Source organism: Rattus norvegicus, chromosome 6, assembly GCF_036323735.1.
Source record: "Rattus norvegicus strain BN/NHsdMcwi chromosome 6, GRCr8, whole genome shotgun sequence".
NCBI lineage: Eukaryota > Metazoa > Chordata > Mammalia > Rodentia > Muridae > Rattus > Rattus norvegicus.
Window position 1 is genome coordinate 7241544 of NC_086024.1, and position 24981 is coordinate 7266524.

Consider the following 24981-nt stretch of genomic DNA (forward strand, 5'->3'; position numbering starts at 1 on the left):
CACAACCATATTTCCACCTCTAACAACAATAAAAAAAATAATAGGAAGCAACAATCACTATTATTTAATATCTCTTAACATCAATGAACTCAACTCCCCATTAAAAATTAGACTAACACAATGGATACAAAAAGGGGACCCAGAATTTTGCTGCATACAGGAAACACAACTCAGTGACAAAGACATACACCCCCTCAGAGTAAAAGGCAGGAAAAGAACTTTCCAAGAATATGGTCCAAAGAATCAAGCTGGAGTACCTATTCTAATACCCAATAAAATCAACTTTCAACCAAAAATTATAGGGAAGATAAATAAGGACACTTTATATTCATCAAAGAAAAAAATCCACTACTACGAACGCTCAATCCTGAATACATGTGTTCCAAAGGCAACGGCACCTACATTCATAAAAGAAACCTTACTAAAACTCAAATCATACATTGCACCTCTTACAATAATAGTAGGAAATTTTAACACGCCACTCTTATCAATGGACAGATCATGGAAAAAGAAATTAAACAGAGACACAGTAAAACTAAAAGAACCTAAGAAAACTGGATTTAACAGATATCTATAGGACATATCATCTTAAAACAAAAGAATATACCTTCATCTCAGCACTTCATGGTTCCTTCTCGAAAAGTGACCATATAATTGGTCACTAAAAAAATGTCAACAGATACAAGAAGATTGAAATAATCACATGCATCCTATCAGATCATCATTAACTACAGATGGTCTTCAATAAAAACAAAAGCAACAGAAAGAACATAACATTCTACTCAATGATAACTTTGTAAAGGAAGAAATAAAGAAAAACATTAAAGATCTACTAGAATTTAATGAAAATGAAGGCACAACACACCAAACCTAATGGGCCAAAATGAAGGCGGTGCTAAGCAGAAAATTCATAACTCTGAGTACCTTCAAAAAAACTGGAGAGCGCATACATTAGCAGCCTGACAGAAAACTTAAAAGCTCTAGAACAAAAAGAAGCAAATACACTAAAGAGTGTAGAAGGCAGAAAATAATCAAAGTCAGGGCTGAAATCATCCAAACAGGAACAAAAAGAACTATTCAAAGAATCAACAAAATGAGGAGCCAGTTCATTGAGAAGTTAACAATATAATTTTTTTTCTTTTTTTCATTTTATTATTAACGAGTATTTCTTATTTACAATTCGATTGTTATTCCCCTTCTCGGTTTCTGGACCAACATCCCCCTAACCCCTCCCTCTCCCCTTCTACATTCGTGTTCCCCTCCCCATCCTCTCCCCATTACCACCTTCCCCCCAACAATCACGTTCACTGGGTGTTCAGTCTTGGCAGGACCAAGGGCTTCCCTTTCCACTGGTGCTCTTACTAGGCTATTCATTGCTACCTATAAGGTTGGAGCCCATGATCAGTCCATGTATAGTCTTTGGGTAGTTGCTTAGTCCCTGGAAGCTCTGGTTGCTTGACATTGTTGTTCATATGGGGTCTTAAGCCCCTTCAAGCTCTTCCAGTCCTTTCTCTGATTCCTTCAACGGGGGTCCCATTCTCAGTTCAGTGGTTTGCTGCAGGCATTCGCCTATGTATTTGCTGTATTCTGGCTTCGTCTCTCAGGAGATATCTACATCCAGTTCCTGTCAGCATGCACTTCTTTGCTTCATCCATCTGATCTACTTTGGTGGCTGTATATGTATGAGCAACATTTGAGGCAAGCTCTGATTGGGTGTTCCTTCTGCCTCTGTTCTAAACGTTGCCTCCATATTCCCTGGCAAGGCTATTCATGTTCCCCTTTTAAATGAGTAAAGCATTGACATTTTGGTCATCCTTCTTGAGTTTCATGTGTTCTGTGCATCTAGGGTAATTCAAGCATTTGGGCTAATATCCACTTATCAATGCGTGCATACCATGTGTGTTTTTTTGTGATTGGGTTACCTCACTCAGGATGATATTTTCCAGTTCCAGCCATTTGCCTATGAATTTCCTAAAGTCACTGTTTTTGATAGCTGAGTAATATTCCATTGTGTAGATGTACCACATATTTTTTATCCATTCCTCTGTTGAAGGGCATCTTGGTTCTTTCCAGTTTCTGGCTATTATAAATAAGGCTGCTATGAACATAGTTGACCACATGTCTTTGTTATATGTTGGGGCATCTTTTGGGTATATGCCCAAGAGAGGTATACCTGAGTCCTCAGGTAGGTCAATGTCCAAATTTCTGAGGAAGCTCCAGACTGATTGCCAGAATGATTGTACCAGACTGCAATCCAACCAACAATGGAGGAGTGATCCTTTTTCTCCACATCCTCATCATCATTTGTTGTCACCTGATTTTTTGATCTTAGCCATTCTCAATGGTGTGAGGTGAAATCTCAGGGTTGTTTTGATTTGCATTTCCCTTATGACTAAAGATGTTGAATATTTCTTTAGCTGGTTCTCAGCCATTTGGCATTCTTCAGCTGTGAATTCTTTGTTTAGCTCTGAACCCCATTTTAGTAGGGTTATTTGTCTCACTGCAGTCTAACTTCTTGAGTTCTTCGTATATTTTGGATATAAGCCCTTTATCTGTTATAGGATTGATAAAGATCTTTTCCCAATCTGTTGGTTGTTGTTTTGTCTTAACAACAGTGTCCTTTTCCTTACAGAAGCTTTGCAGTTTTATGAGATCCCATTTGTCGATTCTTGATCTTAGAGCATAAGCCATTGGTGTTTTGTTCAGGAAATTTTCTCCAGTGCCCATATGTTCGAGATGCTTCCCCACTTTTTCTTCTATTAGTTTGAATGTATCTGTTTTGATGTGGAGGTCCTTGATTCTCTTGGATTTAAGCTTTCTACAGGGTGATAAGCATGGATTGACATGCTTTATTCTACATACTGACCTCTAGTTGAACCAACAGGATTTACTGAAAATGCTAACTTTTTTCCATTGGATGGTTTTGGCTCCTTTGTCAAAAATCATGTGACCATAGGTTTGTGGATTCATTTATGGGTCTTCAATTCCATTCCACTAGTCTGTATGTCTCTCTGTACCAATACCATGCAATTTTTATCACTATTTCTCTGTAATACTGCTTGAGTTCAGGAATAGTGATTCCCCTGAAGTCCTTTTATTTTTGATGATAGTTTTACCTATCCTGGGTTTTTGTTATTCCAGATTAATTTGCAAATTGTTCTGTCTAACTCTCTGAAGAATTGGATTGGTATTTTGACGGTGATTGCATTGAATCTGTAGATCGCTTTTGGTAAAATGGCCATTTTTACTTTATTAATCCTGCCAATCCATGAGCATGGGAGATCTTTCTGTCTTCTGAGGTCTTCTTCAATTTCTTTCTTCAGAGACTTGAAGTTCTTATACAGATCTTTCACTTGCTTGGTTAAAGTCACAGCAAGGTATTTTACATTATTGGTACTATTATGAAGCATGTCGTTTCCCTAATTTCTTTCTTGGCTTGTTTCTCTTTTGTGTAGAGGAAGGCTACTGATTTATTTGAGGTAATTTTATACCCAGCCACTTTGCTGAAGGTGTTTATCAGGTTTAGTAGTTCTCTGGTGGAACTTTTGGGATCACTTAAATATACTTTCATATCATCTGCAAATAGTGATATTTAGCCAGACTAACCAGAGGGTACAGAGAGTGTATTCAAATTAACAAAATCAAAATTGAAAAGGAAGACATAACAGCAGAAGCTGAGGATCTTCAAAAAATCATCATATTCTACTACAAAAGCCTATATTCAACAAAGCTGGATATTCTAAATGAAATGGGCAACTTTTCTAGACAGATACCAGGTACCACACTTAGATTGGGGTCAGATAAACTAACTAAACAATCCCATAACTCCTAAAGAAATTGAAGTAGTTATTAAAATCTCCCAACCAAAAATTGCCCAGAATTTAAGTTACCTGATCTCTGGAATTAATTTTTGAACAAGAAACAAAGTGGCCTATCTGAGAATTTTAAGGTTTAGAGCCATGAAATCTGTATTAACGTGAGTTAAAAATGTTCTGCATTTTACAAATACAGAGTATTTGCCAACATCAAGTACTGAACAACAATGTGACTTAGTCCTGGTTACAGTTACATTCATTTAACAATCAGCCATCTTCTGTCATTTCCATTCATCTATTTATCACTATATTCAGATCAAAATATGAAGTGTAGCAAATAGTTCTGTAGACATTGATATATATTTTCTGAGGTTCTTATGAGTTTTGCCAATATAGCATTTCTCTTAAAATTAATTTCTTTTGGCTATGCTTTATTCAGTGATATAAAAATAAATTATGTCAGTATAAAGTACACATATTTAGAATGTATTTTAACTATTATAAGAGAAAAGCTAGACTATAAGTAGAAAAACAAACTCATTCACATAATTAGAATATCATTTTCATTGTAGTACAGCTATGTGCATGCATAACCTAGGTGAATTTCCCGCAGTCTGCTTGCTAGTAGAAACTAAGTCATGTGCCTCTGGATACTTGTTCTGAGAATTTGTTGTTTTAGGAAATCATTTTGAACTTTGCAGCAAAAAATGAACTAAATAGAATATTGAACACAGTTACTGGACAAATTTGTCTCCATATACATTTTTAAATGCTTGCTTCTTATACACATCTAAAGTAATATTTTACAAAATATGAAATTACAGATCATGAGATGATTATTTATTAACATTCAAGGCCATATTAGATCATAATTAATCATTGTAAGAATGAACAAGAGAAACAAACCATGGATTATATTATAAATGAGAGAGAGAGACAGAGAGACAGAGACAGAGACAGAGAGAGAGACAGAGAGAGAGAGAGAGAGACAGACAGAGAGAGAATTTGTCCCTGAGCACATTTCTCGAAGGTTCTAAAAATATTTTCTGCAAAACAGAAAATGACTGTTTACCAAAACACCTCCTGATTCTTTTGACAAGTCTCTCCACTTTTAGAGAATAAAACAAAAAAACGCACTCCAAAATAAAGGTTATCAAAATTTAATTCTTTAATTAAAGTGTGTAATATGCTATAAAATAGATTATAAAAATATAAATTTATAAATGTACTGAAATACATATTAAATTTTATTTCTTGTATATTTTATGTATTTACATTCCAAATGTTATCCCCTTTCCTCCCTCTCCTATACTCCCTCCTTCCTCCTCCTGATTTAATGAGAATGCTCCCACACCCTCCCACTCACATGCACCTCAATGCCCTGGCATTCCCCTACATTGGGAAAATGAGCTTAGGCAGGACCAAGAGCATTTCCTCTGATTGATGTTAGACAGTACCATCCTCTGCTACATATGCAGCTCGAGTCATAGGTCTAATGCTTTATACTCTTGGGATAGTGGTTTAGTCCCTAGGAGCTCTGGTGGGATCTGTTTGGTTAATATTGTTATTCTTCCTATGGGGTTACAAACATGATTCAGGTCCTTCAGTGTTTTCTCTAACTTCTGCATTGGGATCTGCATGCTCAGTCCAATGCTTATCTGCAAATAGTCTTGGTTTCTGTTGCTTAGGTTCCTACCCTTGCCTCTTGCTATTACGTTGTCTCTGCTGTTAGCTTGTCTTGCTGTATCTGACAGTGGCTTGACCCTCCTCTATGCCTGTGTATCATCAGTGCTGTAGACCTGTTTTCTTTCAGCTGAATCTGGAAACAAAGAGCTGCTCTTGGGTTTGTGCAGCCTGAAGCCTCCATGTGGGTCACTTAGAGTAGAAGGGTTGTTCTTACCTCTGGTTTCAGGTGTGCAGTGCTCCTGGAGATTGGCTTTCAGCTCTGGTCTCAGAAAGAAACCAGATGGGTCCTGTCCCTGACAGCTCCTAGGTTCCTGTGCCCAAAGGGTATAGAGATCACTTGGCAGGCCCTTGTTGGGTCAGCAATGTGGGCAGAAGTAGTTGCATCCTCTGAGCTTTCAGGATTGCCTTTATGTGTGGAAGACAAGCCCTGTCCTCCAAGGAATTTGGGTACAGAGACTATGGGAGCGGTTCAGCTCAAGGCACAGGCAGAAAATAGAAGTGTCTTGTCCCAGACTCTTCCTGCCTTTTTGTGTCTTGAGGTCACCAGGCAGGTCTCTCAAATCAGAAGAGTTGCTCTTACCTCTGCTCTGAAATTTGTTGAGCCTCAGGGCAATTGGCTTTTAGCTCTCCAGGCAGGCAGAATCCAGAAAGGTCTTGCTCCTGACTGCTCCTGGGTTCCTGTGCCCAGAGGGCACAGAGCAAATTAGAAAGGTCCTTCTTGGGCCAGGAATGTGACCAGAAGTGGCAGTCTCCTGTGAGCTCAGTTTTGTCTGTACTTCTGAGAGTCCATTTCTCTTCCCAGTGGGATTTGGGTGTTTGTCCTCTATTTCTTTAAGGGAGTTATTTTTGTCATTCTTAAAGTCCTCTATCACCATAATGAGATGTGATTTTAAATCAGAATTTTGATTTTCTGGTGTGTTGGGATATCCAGTATTTGCTGTGGTGCCAAAATTGGGTTCTTCAGTAAAGTAGAAATATTGTAAGACTCTAAAGCCCAGAAAGATAGTTACTAGATAGTGACTGCTGAAGGAGTTAGAATTAGTTTTCCTCAGGGATAAGCACTCAGTAACTCTAAGTGTTCAGTACTAAACACATGTACATAAACTAAATCAGAATAAGTAAAGTGCATACATTTTTGTATATAATATATTTATCTAATAATTAATTTAACAACAATGTTTGAAAAAGAGGTAATGGTTTGATATGAGATGAAAAACATGAGGTAGATGGAGGGGCCTATTATATGAATACAATTATATATTCACTCATGTATAATGCTCTAAAATATTGTGAAAAAGAAACAAAATGTGAAAGATCCCCAGAGGGGGGAGACCCTCACTCAAGTCTCGGGATGACCCAACACCCCCACCCCACAAGAACCCACACAAGACCATCCTTGCTGTAATCACATGAGGTTTATCGATAGGAACCAGTGCACTGGGGTCGAGACTCATATCCCACGCAGGGGCAGTGGAGTTTGACCCTGAGAGGCTGGGAGAAAGAGTATTTAAAGGAAGAGGCTGTGAGCACCAGGGGATGAGAGGATGTCAAAGGGGAATGCACCACAAGTTACAGGATTGTTTTATGGCTCCAGGAGATAAGGGGATGGCAAAAGCTTTTATGGCCCCCTGGTTCCTGGAACAGAGCTACTAAATCAGGAGAAGGGTCTGGTCCTCAGGTCCTCATTATTTTTATCTCTTGTCCTGTCAGGGTAAAAGTTTGTCAGAGTTGATGAAGCATCTGCATTTGAAACACATCTGGTTAGACTTGGGCCTCAGGTTTCCTGGAATGCTCTCTGCAGGACATAATGACTGGAAGGCATAGTGGGGGCTTAAACAAACATCAGAGGGGCAGAACAGTTACTCACACCGGGTGATAAGCAAAGTAGTTCTCTTGCATTTTTAAAAATCTGTCTTCCTGAGTCAGGTCCTGTTGCTGAGTTTTGGGCTTTTTTAAAACTATATCTCTCAAATGTAAATAAATCAGTGAGCATATTATGTTAATACCTAGTGACCAGTAAAGGAAACCTTCTAGAGACTTATATATGTTAGCACTTAATTGAATAGTTTATATGCAAAGTACAAAATAGCAAATGATATAGCACCTATTATAGCTCTTTATGTTAATTGATTAAGAGTTGAAACTAGGGTTGCCGATTTAGCTCAGCGGTAGAGCACTTGCCTAGCAAGCGCAAGGCCCTAGGTTCAATCCCCAGCTCCGGAAAAAAAAAGAAAAGAAAAAAAAAGTTGAAACTAGACCTGTGTCTCCTCAGTTGAAAATAAAATATGTGCACCTTAAATATTAACTTCGACCCTATAGGTTAATGTAAATTTTCATACATTTACAATAATAGTGGTAATTAACTGTAAAAGAATTATTCTCATTAAGGGACCAAACAAGCTTGCAGATCACTATACTAGCTCAACTTTCACAACTTATCAAAGGCTAAAATATTAAAATCTCTTTCAGTTTATTATGGAGTTATAATTTATAAGAATAAATGCATATTAATCCATTGAACTCCAGAAGTAATTTATGAACAATATTCTCACAGAGGAGAAAAATTCAGTGTCAATTAATGCAGCTTGATTTATATCATTGATTTCTCCATGGTTAAAAATAATTTAGTAATAATGGAATAATACTATCTTCTACTTTTAGAAAAAAATTATTAAAAGATTCATGATGGATTTTAACCTTAGTCAAGATATATATATATATACATATATATATATATACATATATATACATATATATATGATTAAGATTAATAATGTGTGTGTGCGTGTGTGCTTTCTTCTTTTTCTTCTGAGATTATTCTCTACTCCTAAGTACTGCTAGTTTTATAGAAAAAAAAAGCCTGATTCCCTTAAAAATTTTGAGTTCATTATTTTGCTTCTGTATGTTAAATCATTGATTAATGTACTCAGAATGTACTTATGAAATAATGTATACATTTAATATTTTCGGTAAATAAAAGTTTATAGGAAATGGCAGAATATACGAATACTCATTCCAGCTACACTATTGCTTAAATATGATACCATTTTTGTACCATAGTTTGACCACCCATTTAGAGGACAGAGATGTGATTTACTATGTCATGTCTGATACAATAAGTCATATTGTATTCAATAGAGCTATATTGTTTGCCATAACACAAAATTCCCTGGAGAATAATATTGATAATCTTGTGAGCTTGATCATCTTTTTCTGACCTAGAGTCAGATTATTCTGAGATCATTGAGGGATGATCTGCACTTTTCATGTCATCATTCATATGAAAATGGAGACAGAGAAAGAAACCATCTTTTCCTGAGTTATTGTGTTATTATTTGCAGGAAGTATATGGCTAACTAAATCTACAAATTAGTTTTGTGTTTTGTCTTTTTGGTGAATAATCAATAAATGACCAAAAAATAAACTGGCCAATGTAGGTGCTTCACAAATAATTAGAATATACCAATATTACATGGTGCTAAAATTAAGGAACTCTACATACAAGTTTTAGCAGATTTTTTCTACTAAAAATTAAACAGTTATTGTAGGTGTAAAAGGCAGGTGCAAAACAAATATTTTCACTGTGAAGTTATAAAAGACAATGAACATAGGGACCAACTTTGAATGGCTTCTTCCTTTAATTTATTTGGCACTGAAAAAAATTAGCATTTATTACAAACACTGGAATCACAATTTGAAATAATTTATGTGTGTTACCTGATAACTAATGTGAACCTTCAGAGTCTATTTTACACACTAAGTTTTATTTACCTACTACTGTTTTTATGCAATGAAACAACCCATTTTGTTAAATGTTTTTCTATTCTGGGTTGCAATACAGACTCAGATCATGCAGAAGACCATAACAGTATGACCTGCTATGTATATATTGTGGTTCTGCCTAGGAAGGGAATTCATTAGCAAAAGACTCATGATGCAATGTTTCTCTTTGGCATATATATATATATATATATATATTTCATCATGAATATATGTATATATATTCATGATGAAAATTTCAATTATATTACACTGAGTATACTCATTTATTCACTTCTCTCAATCACAACCTTATCAACCTTATGATTATACATATAGATATATGTGTATACACACACACACGCCTGTGTGTGTGTATGTGTAACATTATGGATATAATACATATTTTCCTATAAGTTATGTCCTTAAAATATAAAAAGACAAAATAAATTATATTGTAAAATATACTTATATGTGGTAAAAGGAAAAATGTCTAGATTGCTATTATAGACTACAGCGATTTAGTAAAGTAGTATTTGTAGGTTTTTCTTTAAGATCCATGACTTCATTACCACTAAGTAGTTGGCTAGGTTTCTATGAAAGCTAGTCCTCAGAGAGAAACATTCAGATCAGTTCCAGCTCAAGAGCCCCTGAACCATGTTTCTGAATTGCACGGTGTCTTAAACTATAGTGACATAACTTCCAGTGGAGAGAGGACTGAGGTAACAAAGGGCAATTGCAATAGGCTTAATGTCTTGGAGAGCAAAACTGAAGTTTAAAAAAAAAACAACTTTACATTCTAAGGTTTGAAATATCAACATGTAGATCTTTGTGAGTTATCAAAGTCGAATATCTTCTGTTTGTCAATGAACACTTAGGTAAATTCCATATTATGACTACTACTGATAGTGCTGCAGTAGGTATAAATGGGTAGACAGATCTTCAAGAAAATTTTCTTCACTCGTTTTCCCTTTTGAGTACAATAAAAAGAGTGGTTCTTGGCCTTCCTAATGCTAGAATCCTTTAATACAGTTTCTCATGTTATGGTGACCACTCACTATAACATTTTTGCTACTACTATTTTGTATTCCTTTATAATCTTATAACTGTCATAGTTTCACTGTTAGGAATCATAAGTAAATATTTGATATGCATGGTATTTAATATGTGACCCTTGTAAAAGTGTTATTTAACATCCAAATATGTTCCATATTGTATCCTGCAAATCACTGTAATAGAAGATAAATTAAATGAATCAGTGTTCCAAAATTTTGTTTTGTAAACCCTAATTTCCTGTCAATAGTCTTATTGACTTATTTTCACCATTTGCTGACTATATGTTATGTTGAATGAAGATAGTTCATGTTATAATGAACATATTTAAAGACTTCTCATTCCCATAAATAAATGAGCTTTATTTATACACCCTGTAAATTCACAATCATAGCTCTTCTGACATATAAATGACCAGCCTCAAATTGGAGAGTGGTTCAGAGAGGAGTTTCTAGGAGCATTGAAAAAAAAGTACTTGAAATCAAATTATGGACCCAAGTTGATTACCTGTATTATACTATATGAAACTTTTCCAGTTTGCTTCTCTCTGTGTTTTGCATTCTCTCTGGTGATTTCTCTATCTATATTATGCTTGCTTGCTATTCAAAATGATCACTCTGTCCATGCCTTGCTTGTTTGTGTGTGTGTGTGTGTGTGTGTGTGTGTGTGTGTGTGTGTGTATGTGTGTGTGAGAGAGGGGGGGAGAGGGAGAGAGAGAGAGAGAGAGAGAGAGAGAGAGAGGAGGGGAGAGAGACAGAGAGAGACAGAGAGACAGAGAGACAGAGAGAGACAGAGAGACAGAGAAACAGAGAGACAGAGAGAGACAGAGAGACAGAGAGACAGAGAGACAGAGAGACAGAGAGAGAGCTAAAAATTCTGATTAGATCTTATCCTTCAGAAAATAGGTAGAATATTTTATTTTACATAACAATCCAGTTATTTACTAAAATTTCCTTCTGATTATCTTATAAATTACCATCCCTTGATTTGACCTCAACCCTTTAATTCTTAGGAGACAGGAAGCAAACTTTTTTCTTAACATTGAAAAGAAATTCAGAAATCTATCTGCCTTTTGTAAGCATAGGAAATAAATGAAAGCAATTAGCCCCTGACCTGAAATTACCATTTCCACAATGTCTGAACCTAACAAACCTTGCACTGTCCTAGGCTGAAAGTGAACTCAGTAATCTCTCTGCCTTTGTAAGCATTAGCAAACAAACAAAAGAACTTAAATGGGTGGGATCTACTGCAATCATCATTCGCTAAATCTCTTTAACACCTTCTTTTTAGTAATTTTCTAACAATTTTTTCACAGCAGAGGTGTTTTTGCTCCTTGATATTTTTGAAGCCCTTTATATAATTGATATTGCATCCTTATTCTTTGTGTAGTTGAGAGTTTTGAACTCCTGTATTCAAAGTTCTTTCCCATAGCGTTAAGGGCTATCCTGAATGTCCCAGTGTTTACTGTTTTGCTGAGACATAGGCTTTCCCTCATATACTGGACATATGTTGTTTCTAATTATTATAAAGTCATTAATGCTAAAAGGGAAGACATTCTTCCAAAAGAAAGTGTCCTCCACTGGTAATGGGTGCAGATGTATATGAACATCATTATTCAAACAAGCTTCACACATGAGAAGGCTACGCTGACTCACTAACAGATTAGGCCTAAATCTCTGTTTCCAAGAGTTATACAAGTAGAGGCAAATTCATGCCTCAGAAGCTTCCAGGCATTTGGGTTGAGACAAGGACAATGGTTTAGCAGCAGTTTCCAGACTTCCTCAGCAACAGTTTTCAGACATCTTGAGCAAGTTTCCAACACCTGAGACCCCAGAAATTATTCTTGATTATCCTTAGAGATGGAGCCAAGATCAAGATAATGTTTAACTGTGCCTCCTCAGAATTCCACTAATGTGCTTTAAATATGGTCTGAAGGCTCATTGATTGTCTCTCTATCTTGGTAATGGGAGACCAAAGCATGCTGGACTTCTGCAGAATAAAATACCCTTTGCATTTACATACTATTTAAGTCCTATGTTTCATTCTTCAGCAAATCATAGACCCTTACATTTGGTGGCTCTTTTCTGGGATTGCTGATGATCCCCTGACCCAAAGAGTAGAGTGTTTTTGTTTTTGTTTTGTTTTGATAGGTAAGTCCAGGTACCCAGTTGTCTTTCTTCTTGTTCATCTCTGTGTTTGTGTTTCTGGTTTAATCCCTGTTTCTACTTTGGGTTTAATCTGAAGGCCAAGAGGGATAAAGCAGATTCATATTTTGTCACCTAGCAGGGTGATGTGGCCTTCCTACCAGAAACAACAGAACCTGCTCGTTCTCATCTGAATTTTGAACTGGCTGTGGGTCTATGGGCCTGCCACGAACAGGGAGGAAGACCATCTGAAACAACATTTATTTTAGTGGGAATGTCTTTCTATATTTGTCTATGTGTATTCTGTTTGTGCTTTTTTTCATCTTGAACATTTCTGTTTCTTGAATTCTAATATGGCACAGGTACAAAGCACCCCACTTACCTTGGTCCTGAGCCATGTTAAGGACATTGCAGGAGTCACGGAAGGCTTGCATCTGGTTGTTCTTAAGGAACCTGGGGCTTTCCTCTAACCTTACACCCACCTGCCTTGAGTGAAGGCTAGGGCAAGTTCCATTCTCCACCCACAGTTCTCTCAGAATGTACTGACTGATAATCACCTGATCCTCTGAAAAGTTGCAGATATAGTTCAAATGAATGTCATGATCTGCCTATGCTTGGTACCAATAGATTTAAAGGTCAATATGTTTAGCCAATAAGTTTGAACTATAACCTTGCTGGTGTAACCTATGCCCCTAAAAAGTAGAAAAACTGTTTGCAATAGTCACTCAGGGTCACCTTCTAGTCCCTTGCCTTGAGGGAATAGTTGAGTGTTGATCCTGGCATGCTGGAAAATAAAACCTTTGCTTTTGCATCGAGATGTGTCTCAGTGTCTCATTCAGGGTCATCTAGAAAGCAAGTACCACTAACCAGCAGGGGGTGGGGGGTATCCCAGATTTGAAGAGACCTGCAAGTGTCCACCAAATAGACTGATCAGAGGAAAAAAGACCAAGCTCAGCAACAGGCACCTGCTTGTATTTGCCTCTTTGTCTTTTGCTTTCACTTTTGGCTTGAGAGCACTGTTTCAGCTTTGGTCTGGTGAAGTCAATTGCAGTGGGCAGATGTGCCTTAACTTGAGACCTGGAAGAGTTTGAAGGATGCTTCAGGACCCCTTGAGGGAGTCAGGAGGGCTCTGCTCATTTTGGAAATGTCAAGACACAGGCAGGAGCTGAACAAGAGTTGCTATACCCTGGTTTCTGCACCCCTGGCAGGGGCAAATACGTTGTGTGTTGATTGTCTTTTTCTGTTTTCTTGGACTTGGACTGACATTACTTTTGGACATGAGACAGACAGAATCTACCCTGTTAAACATCCTAGTTTAACAATGGAGGGAAGTTAGGGAAAGAGGAGAACACTTGTCAGTAGTAATAAAGAAGGACAAGTCAGTTACTCTCTGCTCCTCTGAATGGCCCACCTTCTGAGTAGGGTGGCCACTCATAGAGACCTTTGATTTGTAGGCCATGAAAGCAGTAGAGGAAAGAGTTTTTAGACCAGTATCCCTTGGACACTCAGACCAAGTGCCCTGGACAGATCTAATGGAGGACTCGCCCCACCCCTTGGGTAAAAGCTTATTTGTCTCTGAGAATTTTGCAGGTCCTAGCCATGAAAAAAGAAAAGTCCCATAAAAACCAACAGGTTTGTAAAGGAGATTATCCCATGATCCTTCCACAGTAGATCTGCTGCTAATGGACCCTCCAACCCCTTATGCCCAGCCCCTTATCCCATTGAAACTACCCTGGTTCCCAAGGCCTCTCCTCAATTATCTCCCTTGAGTCCTCATCCAGTATCCCTTTACATCCTCTTCCTCCAGCTTGTGCATGGTGGGAGCATGGAGAGGGACCCTTGGAACTAAGACTTGCCATGGGGTCCCAAAGCAAAATGGCCATTCCACCCTTTACAACAGTGGCCCTACCCCTATGAGCCTATTAGCATTCAATGAGAATGCTAATCAGGCCATGCAATACTGGTCCTTCTCTTCAGCTGACTTGTACAACAGCAAAGCCCATTACTCCCTTTCAGATAACCCCATGGGGCTGAATAATCTCTTTGAGATTCTTTATTTAGTCATCAGCCCACATGGAATGGTATCCAACAACTCATTAGAGTGTTCTTTATGACTGAAGAGTGAGAGAGGATAATGCAGGAACCCAGAAAGTATGTCCCCTTAGACACAGGTGGGGGGGCACCATTGATTTAACAGGCTGTCATTGACAGCGGGTTTCTTCTGACTGGACGTGACCGGGATTTTAATATGGCCGAATTTAAAGGGCACCTTAAAATTTACCACCAGGCTCTGATGGCAGGTTGTAAGGGGGCTCCAGGACAACCCACGACTTTGACCATGGTGTGTGAGGTTAAGCAGTGAGTTGCTTGCAGCCTTTCTGGAGCAACTCATGGAGACATTCAGTCACTATGCACCCCATGACTCCAGCAGTGAGTAAGATAAAGCCACTTTCACTAATGCCATTATTATGCCTGGCTAGTCAGGACATCAAGAAAAAGTTACAAAGACTGGGAGGGCTGCAGCAGAAGTCAGAGAGCTTTAATGCAGAGTGTTGAAGTTTACCATAATAGGGAAACAGAAGAGAAGGAGCAAAGAAAGAGAAAGGAAGAGGATGAAAGGGAAATGAAGAAAGAAAGAAAGAAAAAGCAGGAAAGAAATTTGCAGAGAATCTTGGCCACTGTAGTCAGACAGAATAGGGAAGAAAGGACCCCTTCCAGTGAGAGGGATAGGAAACCTCTTGAAAAAGATCAATGAGCATACTGCAAAGAGAAGGGGCATTGGGCCAGGAAGTACACAAATAAACAGAAGCAGGGAGGCTCAAAGCCCTGAGAAAAATGTGCAGAGACCACCAAAGTGTTGACTCTGGGTGAAGATAGTGACTAGGAATATGGGGTTCAAACCAACTCCTCCCTGAACCCAGGGAAATTCTGAGAATGGAGGGGAAGTCTACTCAATTCTTGGTGTACACAAAGCTCAGTACTTGGTCCTCCTTCAAAGCAATGTCCCTGTTTCCACAAAAGAGAAAAAAATCTTGAGTCCAAGGAGCCACTAGCACAAAAATGTATTCAAGGACTATCCAAAGAGTAGTGGACTTAGGGATAGGCCAGTTATCCCAATCATTTATGGTCATCCCAGAATGCCTTTACCCTCTGTAGGTGTGAGACTTATTCTCCAAGATGGGGGCCCAGATACACTTCCTGCCTGATGGGCTGCAATTAACTGGTCCAAAAGGAGAGCCTATACACATTGTGACTACCAAACTAGATGAGGAGTATAAATTATTTGAAACCACCTTTACTCAGAACCAAGAATTCACTTGGTAGTTGGAAACATTCCTGTCATCCCTGTCAGAAGCGACAGTAATGGGCAAAGCAAAATGCTATCCCCCTGTGGTAGTAGACTTTAAGGTGTAGGCTACCATATAGACATATGAGTGGCCAGAGAATGAATTAAGCCACACATCTACAGTCTCCTCCTGGTTTCAGTATTGCCTAAGTGCCCTTTGACCTGGACCATACCACTTCTGCCAGCTAAGAAGCCAGGTACTTATGATTTTCACCCAGAACAGGATTTATAAGAGGTATACAATGGAGTACATGACATCTACCTTACTGTGCCTAACCCCTACACACTTTTGAGTCCTTTGCCACATTCTAGAATATGATATGTGTTCTTAGACTTGAAAGATGCTTTATTCTGCCTGCTCTTGGCACCCCAAAGTCAAGAATACTTCACCTTTGAATGGAAAGACCCAGAGGATAGTAACACCAGTCAGCTGACATGGACCAGATTACCCAAAGGATTAAAAACTTGCCCACCATCTTTGAGGAGGCATTACATGAGGACCTGAGGCCCTATTGGGAGGTCAACACACAGTTGACTTTTGCCATATGTAGGACATTCCCCTGGGCACCGAAAGCAAGGAATGGTGCCTCGAAGGGACTGAGAACCTGCCGCCCTAGTGGAGAACACTTGGGTATCAGGCTTAATCTAAGAAGTCTCAAATTTGCCAAAATCAGATAAAGTACTTGGGGTATCTCCTAAAGAATGGGTAACAATGACTGTCATAAGCCAGATAAAAGACTATACTGTATAGGTTTGGCATACAGGATGGCAGTTACAAGATAGAACAATGCCTGTCACTGGATGAGAAGGAAGGCTGGGTGGGAGAAAAGGCTGAGAGAAGAGGTGGAAACTGGAACTGAAAGAATAGGAGACTAGGGGAGAGAAGCAGATTATCTGTGGAGAGAACATGGCAGCTGACGTTAAGATTCCACTCTGTGTATTTACACATTGTTATGAATATTCTTTTTTTTTAGATCCAATTGATAAGATATAATTGCCCACTTAAACATACAAAGCCCGGTACCATCCGTCCCTTAGGAACATTGATAACAACCTGTAAATATGCAGAGCAGAATATTAACATCACCTGCCATGGTTTCTCACCCTCTCCTCTGTCCTGTCTCCTCCTTTCTGTTCTAGTCTCCTCCTCTTCCTTCAAACTTCTCTCCTACCTTTCCTTCCTTCTCCTCCAATGACAGGCCTCCTTCTATCCTGTACCTGTCCCTCAACTGTACTTTACAAATTCAATGGGGAGGTGGTTCTGGTGAAGTTACCTGAGTTCTGAGTACTGACTAGGCAGCTGTCCTTGGGAGGGGCATTAGCATCAAAATACAGATAACTTCAGGGCAAACCACAACATTTCCCCCTTTTTGTCCAGTTAAAAAGCCTTTTCACTTATATATAAATTGAGTACAATTATTACCATTCTACAATTTATAAAACATATGATATACTCAACACCCAGTCCATCACTACATCCATTAAACAGAACATTCAGTTATCTATTCCAGCTTAAGAAAGGCTTAGGGATGGATGTGTACAGGGATTTGTATGTTTAATTGGGCAATTACATCTTATCAATTGGATCAGAGATTATTGTGTTGTGTGTTCTTTCTTGTGGTGATTTGACTTTGGGAGAGTGTGTGGCCCCTGAGACACTGGGCCGCCACTGGGCTGCCATGGAATTGGGATGTGTGGTCTTGGTACGATATCTAGCAGATATCTTGGGGCACTATGTTGTTGAATCTAGTGGGAGTAAAAGAAAGCTGTTTTTTCTTTTTTACAACGACAATCGTCCATATTCCTCCACCTTCAAGCCCCAAGCAGATGCAGGAGTTCCTAGGCAAGGTCAGGTTTTCACACCCGCATATTCTTGGGTTTGCAGAATTATCAGCCCCTCTATACCCACTCACTAATAACAATGGGTCCTCTAAGTGGGGAAAAGAGGAACAGGAGGTATTTGATAGCATCAAACAGGCCCTAGTGTCTGACCCTGCACTTCTGCTCCCCAATGTCACCAAGTCCTTTCAGTTATATGTAGATGAGAATAGAAGAATTGCAGAAAGGGTTTTAACTTAGAAATTGGGTCTCTGGAAAATACCAATAGCTTACCTGTCCTAAAATTGGATTCTGTGGTTTCTGGGTGGCCCCCTTGTCTTAGAATTATTGCAGCAATGGCACCTTGATACTACATCCTGATGTAATGACTCTGGGAAAAACCTTGACTACAGCTACATCACATGTTCTGGGGAATGTGAAAATGCAGGCTTCTGACCACTAGCTGATGAATGCCAGGGTAACCCACTACCAGACTCTACTTTTGAAATCTGACCGAATAACAATTTCTCTACCAGTTGTGCTCAATCTGGCTACCTTTCTGCCTGATTATTATCTTGAGCCACCACAGCATGAGTGTCAATAAATTCTGTGAGAAGATCATGGGTGGAGAAAGACCTCTCTGACCAACCTCTGCTGGGAGCCAAGGCTACCTGGTTTACAGACTGGAGCTGTTTTGTCCAGAAAAGTCAGAGGCAAGTGAGTGTTGCCATGGTGAATAGCAGAAGTGTCCTCTGGGCTGAGCCTCTCCCCTTCTCTCTCTTTCCCCACATGTCAGTACAGAAAGCTGATCTAATTGCCCTTTCCAAAGCCTTGGAACTTGGAGCAAGCAAGAAAAAAGAACATCTACACAGATAGCAAGTATGCCTTTGCTACAGCCCACATACATAGGGCTATATACCAAGAAAGAGTACTGTTCACATCAGAGAGAAAAGAAATAAAAACCAAGCAGGAAATCTCAGATCTCTTGGATCCCCTGATGAAGCTGGTCACTATAAGTATTATTTATTACCCAGGACATCAAAAGGGAAGAAACTCAGTGGGCCAGGGCAATGATTAGGCAGATCAAGTGGATGAAGAGGTAGCTATGCAGGAGCCTCTCCTGGTTATGGACCTGCAAGAGACACCCATTGGGAAATAGGACTGGATTAAACAATAATATCACTTAGAATATGCAAAAGATGAAAACACCTATATTGCTAGCCACTCTACCAATTTTTACCTAGAGAAAGAAGGATAATGGCATACATAAGAAGAGAGAACTATATACTCCCAGAAAGCAAGCAAAAGACATATTTGGCCAAATGCATAAATGTACTCATTTAGGGAATGAGAAGCTCATCCAACCAGTCAAAGGATGTAAGGTATATGTAATGAACCTAAGGTTTTTAGCCCAAGAGACAGTAGAAGAGTGTAAGGTATACCAGCAAGTGAATGCATATGCAGCAAAAAGCAAACAGGACAAGATACTTAGGGGAGAGCAGCCTGGAGTATATTGGGAGGTCGATTTTTACAGAAGTCAAGCCAGGAAAATATGGTTATAAATACCTTTTTGTGTTTGTAGATAATTTTTCTGGAAGGTTGAGGCTTTCACCATCGAGCTGGAAACAGCTACCATGGTAGCCAAGAAGATATTAGAAGAAATCTTCCTGAGGTTCAGAGGATCAGTCCTGCTCTTCTTTCTAAGGTAAGTCATGGAATATCAGAGATATTGGTGTCTAATTGGAAGTTCCATTGTGTGTACTGTCCCAAGAGCTTAGGACAGGTAGAGAGAATGAACAGAACCCTAAAAGAGATCTTAACTAAACTGACCTTAAAGCCTGGAACTGACTGTGTGGTGCTCTTTCCCCTGGTCCAGTGCCAAGCCCATAACACCTGCTAAGATTTTCAATCTGACTCCTTTTGAAATCCTGTTTGGTACCCCATTTCCCTTGGTGCCCACTGGCTCCTCTCTGGAGACATCTCAACTTATTTAGTGGAACCTCTTCTTGAGACTGCATGCCCTTCAGACAATACAACATGAAATTTGGCCCAAACTGTTTGCCTTATATATTCCAGAGATGACAAAAACCACCATACCGCTTCCAGTCTGGTGGCTGAGTGCATGTCTGGAGACATCGGGCAGTCTCTAGATCCCCTGTGGAAGGGACCCTTCAATGGTATTGTTGCCAGGGGGGCATGTTTCTCATGTAAAACTGGCAGATGTCCCACTCCCTGGGGACTATTACTGGCCAGTACAGAAAGAAAATCAGCTCAAACTCACAATTTCCTGTCTCTCCATTATGATTGAAAGACCTCCAGAGAGGACCTTTCCCTCAGGAGGAGACCCCAAGTGCCCAATGACCGAGCCGAGGCCACTCGGATGCAATCAGCAAGAGGGTTTATTGGAAAACACAGGTACCTGCGGGCACACAGTCTCTTCGGAGGACTTGCGCGCCCAGCAGCTCCAGCATGGGGCTTTTATAGGGTTTGGGGAAGCAGAAGCGGGCATACAGAAGCAGATGCATAGTTACGGGGATTGGTGGATTTAAACGAGGCGTATAGACATGTTCACATATGATTGGTTATTTCACATGATGAGGTAATAAGGTATAGCCACACACATTGGCAGGTTTGAATCATATTTGAATGAGGTTGTAACATGGTAAAAGGGTACGTGCAGGCTGGGACGTCCTGAATGTCGGGGGCTAGGGGCTTATCCCTTCCTGCCAGATCCGGTACTCCTAGTCTGTTCTGTATTCCTTTCCTTTTATAGTCTGTTAGTTTTAACGGTGACTCGGCCCTAGGTATCTGGGCGTGTCTGGGCTCATTCAAGCCTGTTGCAGCTCTGAGTTAAGACTCATGGGGTGGGTCTTTTATTTTCCCCCATTTTCTTTTAGACTTGAGTAAAATCCTTTACTCAAATCAAATTCTAAGGAATCTCTTCCTGTTGTCTTACCCTCTGGTATTGTTGGGTGAGAACAAGCATCTGAATGACTGAGAGTCTGTTCTTTATGAACTGCATCAATCTGTTTAGAATGCAGGGGCCAAAGAGGAGGATTAGGAGGAGGATGATTAAGGGTCCCATCAAGGTGGACACCAGGGTAGCAAACCAAGGGGATCGGTTAAACCACCCCTCGAACCAGCCTTGTTGGGAATCAAACAGCTTCTGTCTCTGGGCCAAGCATTCTCGGAGCTTAGCCATGTTATCTCTCACTAATCCTGTATGGTCTGCATAGAAACAACATTCTTCTTTTAGAGCAGCACATAGCCCTCCTTCATGAAGGAACAGCATGTCTAGCCCTCTCCTATTTTGTAAGACTACTTCAGACAAAGATGTTAAGGACTTTTCTAATGCACTCACGGATTCCTCGATAGCTTTTAGATCTGCATTCATGGCCGCTTGTAGCTGACGAAAGTGACCGGTCTCGATGAGGGCGGTGGTCCCCGTCCCTATACCTGCAGCCATTCCTCCTAAGGTGATTCCTCCTAAGAGTAGAGCTAGGGTCATGGTGATGGGTTCTTGCCTGAATCGAGTCAGCCCCTCAAAATGTGAGTATATGTACTCGGGCCCATGGTAGGTGACCTTAGGCCAAATTTCTACCAGTACACAGTAGTCGGAGGATCTGCGGACTATTGCGGCGGAGATACAAGGTGTCAATCCGGTGTTACAGGCCCAATAGGTGCCTGTAGGAGCTGGTGGGTAGTAGCTTCCAGTGGGGATCCTCTTGGTGATAGCGCAGAGGACCTGGTGAGTGGGGGGTATGGTCCCTATACAGAGTCCCTGTCCTGAGACTTCCGGCAATGTCAGCCTATGGCTAGGGAGGGTTGCGCAGCTGGCTGGGGCCGTGGTCTGATTAGTATAATTCCCCATGACTGCCACACCCTCATAATAGGGCGGGCTAGAGACCAGGCACAGCCAGCATCCTTGGGTCTTGTCAGGTTCTGAATAATTGAGTGCCAAGTATGCCCCGGTCACTAAGTTGATGAGCTGGTCTCCCGTTCCTAGCAGCCGAGGGGCCGGTGTGGAAGGGTCCCTAGTCGGGGAGGGAGTTGTCAAGATATCCCCGGAGTTCTGAGTGGTGTTTAGCCACAGTGGGGGTTCGACCGGGGACAGTGCCCGTGCTGGTCGGGAAGGGGACTTTTGATCCATGAGAACTGGGTTTGGACCAATCTCTTGTCTGACCCGTTCTCTCACCAGTTGGAGGGAGAAAAGGAGTCCTGGGTTAGTTTGGCCAGGGGTATACAACCATATCCCCCACCTACGCCCCACCTTCCAGTCTGTGTTTTTACCTTGATCCGTGAATTCTATTGTAATTCAAGATTCACCTGGAGTCTCAGGGGAGAAGGCCACTAAGTCCCCCTTCTTGGTCCCCCACCATCCTCGAGTGTAAGTCTCACACCCCTACTTAGCGCAGAAGGTCTCAGGACCTCCGCACTCCCATGTCCTCTTACCTCCGGGACAAGTATACCAATCAGAGTGTCTGCAGGGTGGGTATGAGTTGTGGGGAGTCCGCTCAGTATGCTCCCAGGAGTCCTTAGCCAGTTGACAAATGTCGAAAGTCAAAGGGGGCCACCAGGTTCCTTCAGCATGCTTACCATTAGCTAGGACTTGAGACCAGCCCGTCTCTAAATTAGTTATTATCCAGGACATATTATATACCTGGTGGGGGCTAGCCTCCAGACTCGCCCCACCCCTAGTCCATAAGACAGTTAAGAGCAACAACGTGAAAATCTTAGCTTTAGGGGGTTTTGAGTGCATTGAGCCTTCCATGTCTGGGGTGCGATGTTGTGATCTGCCGTTTCCTCAGGTCGGGCTGCCTTGGCGTGAGACGCGTGGATCCAAGCCGCAATTCCGTCTACCTTCAAGGCTGTTGGGGTAGTCAGGAGAACTATATAGGGTCCTTTCCACCGAGGCTCGAGATTCTTGGTCTGATGTCTGCGCACCCACACGGTGTCTCTGATCTGGAACGGGTGTGGCACCATCGGTTGTTCAAGCCTGTCTTGGTAGGCCGCGGCTAGAGGTTTCCAGATGTCTCTCTGCACGATTTGTAGGGCCCAAAGATGTGCTGCCAAGGAAGGGCTATTAGCGAATTCAGCGATATTTGAATCAAAGAAATTGATAAATGGGGGTGGGGTCCCGTATACTATTTCAAAGGGAGTCAGGCCATGGGAGCCCGGTGTATTCTGGGCCCGGTATAGGACTAGGGGTAGTAGGGACACCCAATCCTTTGAGCCAGTTGCAAGCGTTAATTTAGATAAAGTCTCCTTAATTGTTCTATTCATGCGCTCTACCTGTCCTGAACTTTGGGGTCTATAAGCACAATGTAACTTCCAATCAATCCCCAATAACTTGGCCACCAACTGACTTACCTGGGAGACGAAAGCGGGCCCGTTATCTGACCCCAATACTTGGGGCATTCCATACCTGGGGAAGATTTCTTTGAGGAGCTTCTTGGTCACCACCTTGGCCGTTTCATGTTTTGTGGGGAGAGCCTCTATCCATCCGGAGAAGGTATCTATGAACACTAAGAGGTATTTGTGTCTGTACATACCAGGCTTGATTTCAGTGAAGTCAATTTCCCAGTGGGTACCAGGCTGATGTCCTCGGGGATGGACTCCTTGTCCAATTTTAGCTTTTCCTGGGTTTACCTGAGCACAGGCTCTGCAGCTTTCAGTCACCTCCCGCAAGGCCTGATCTCGTCCCAGGATGTAGGTGTCAATCTCTTCTCGTCTTAAGAGGGTCTTCATCCTCTTGAGTCCCAGGTGTGTTAATTTATGTAGGTAGGAGATTAATTCAAAGGTCATCTTCGTAGGCATAACTGTTTTCCCTGTGTAGACCCACTGTTTTAGTTGTGGGTACCAAACGGCCCCCATATTCTGTAGGAGTTTTGTGTCCTCCGTGGTGTAGAGCCAACCGGTCTGTTCCGGCTGTGGAGACGTGGGTTGATCTTGGTCTTTTAAGGACAGAACTTGGGTGCCCATGGCGGCCTCACGCGCTGAGACGTCAGCTAGCTGATTTCCCCGTGCCTCGGGGGTGTGTCCCTTCTGATGCCCTGGGCAATGTATAATACTCGGTCTTTTTGGTAGGAACAGAGCTGCCAGGAGGGCCAGAATTTCAGTCTTGTTCTTAATGTCCTTACCCTCAGATGTGAGCAGCCCTCTTCTCCGGTAGATCTCTCCAAGGATGTGTGCTGTAGCAAAGGCGTAGCGGCTGTCTATACATACATTCAGCATCTTACCTTCTGCCATTTTGAGCGACTGGGTTAAGGCAATGATTTCAGCCCGCTGTGCGGAGGTACCAGCAGGCAAGGTGCTTGCCCAGATCACTTTGTCCTCCGTAGTGACCGCGGCTCCAGCTTTTTGTTCCCCTTTCACCAAATAGCTGCTACCATCGGTGTACCACGTATGGTCAGCATCCTGGAGAGGTCGGTCCGATAGGTCTGGTCTGGTTCCATGTACTTCTGCAAGGATTTGCAAACAGTCGTGCTGTTCTGCCTCCTCTGGCAAAGGAAGCAGAGTGGTTGGGTTGAGAGCGACCACGGGCCCAAACTGGACCCGTTCCGCATCCAGTAGCAAGGCTTGGTAGTGGGTCATGCGGGAATTAGAGAGCCAGTGGTCAGGGGGCTGTTTTATCAAAGCCTCCACTGCATGGGGTGCCAGGATGGTGAGTGGCTGCCCCAAGGTCAACTTCCCAGCGTCTTTAGTTAGGACTGCAATGACTGCCACCATTCTCAGGCATGGTGGCCAACTGGAGGCCACAGGGTCTAATTTCTTAGACAGGTAGGCTACCGGGGGCTTCCAGGGTCCCAGTCTTTGTGTTAGGACCCCCTTAGCATACCCTTGCTTCTCATCCACAAATAGGTCAAAGGGCTTGGTGATGTCTGAGAGACCCAAGGCAGGGGAGGACAGCAAGGCCCGTTTAATGTTATCAAATGCCTCCTGTTGTTCTGCCTCCCACTGGAAGAGCACCCCCTGTTTAGTGAGAGGGTACAAGGGGGCTGCCATCTCGGCAAACCCAGGAATCCAGAGGTGGCAGAATCCCGCCGTTCCTAGGAATTCCCGTAGCTGTCAGCCATTTCTTGGGGCTGGGATGTTGGCCACGGTCTGTTTCCTAGCTGGAGTCAGCCATTGCTGTCCGTCCCTTAGTTGATAGCCTAAATAAGTAACCTGGGTCTGGCAAATTTGAGCCTTTCTGGCAGAAGCTCGATAGCCCAATCACCCCAAAGTCTGCAAGAGGGATTCTGTTCCCTGGTGGCATGCTGTCTCAGAAGTGGCCCCTAGGAGAAGGTCATCAACAAACTGAAGTAGTATAAGAGTGGGGTACTGGACTCGAAAGTCAGCCAAGTCCCGGTGTAAGGCC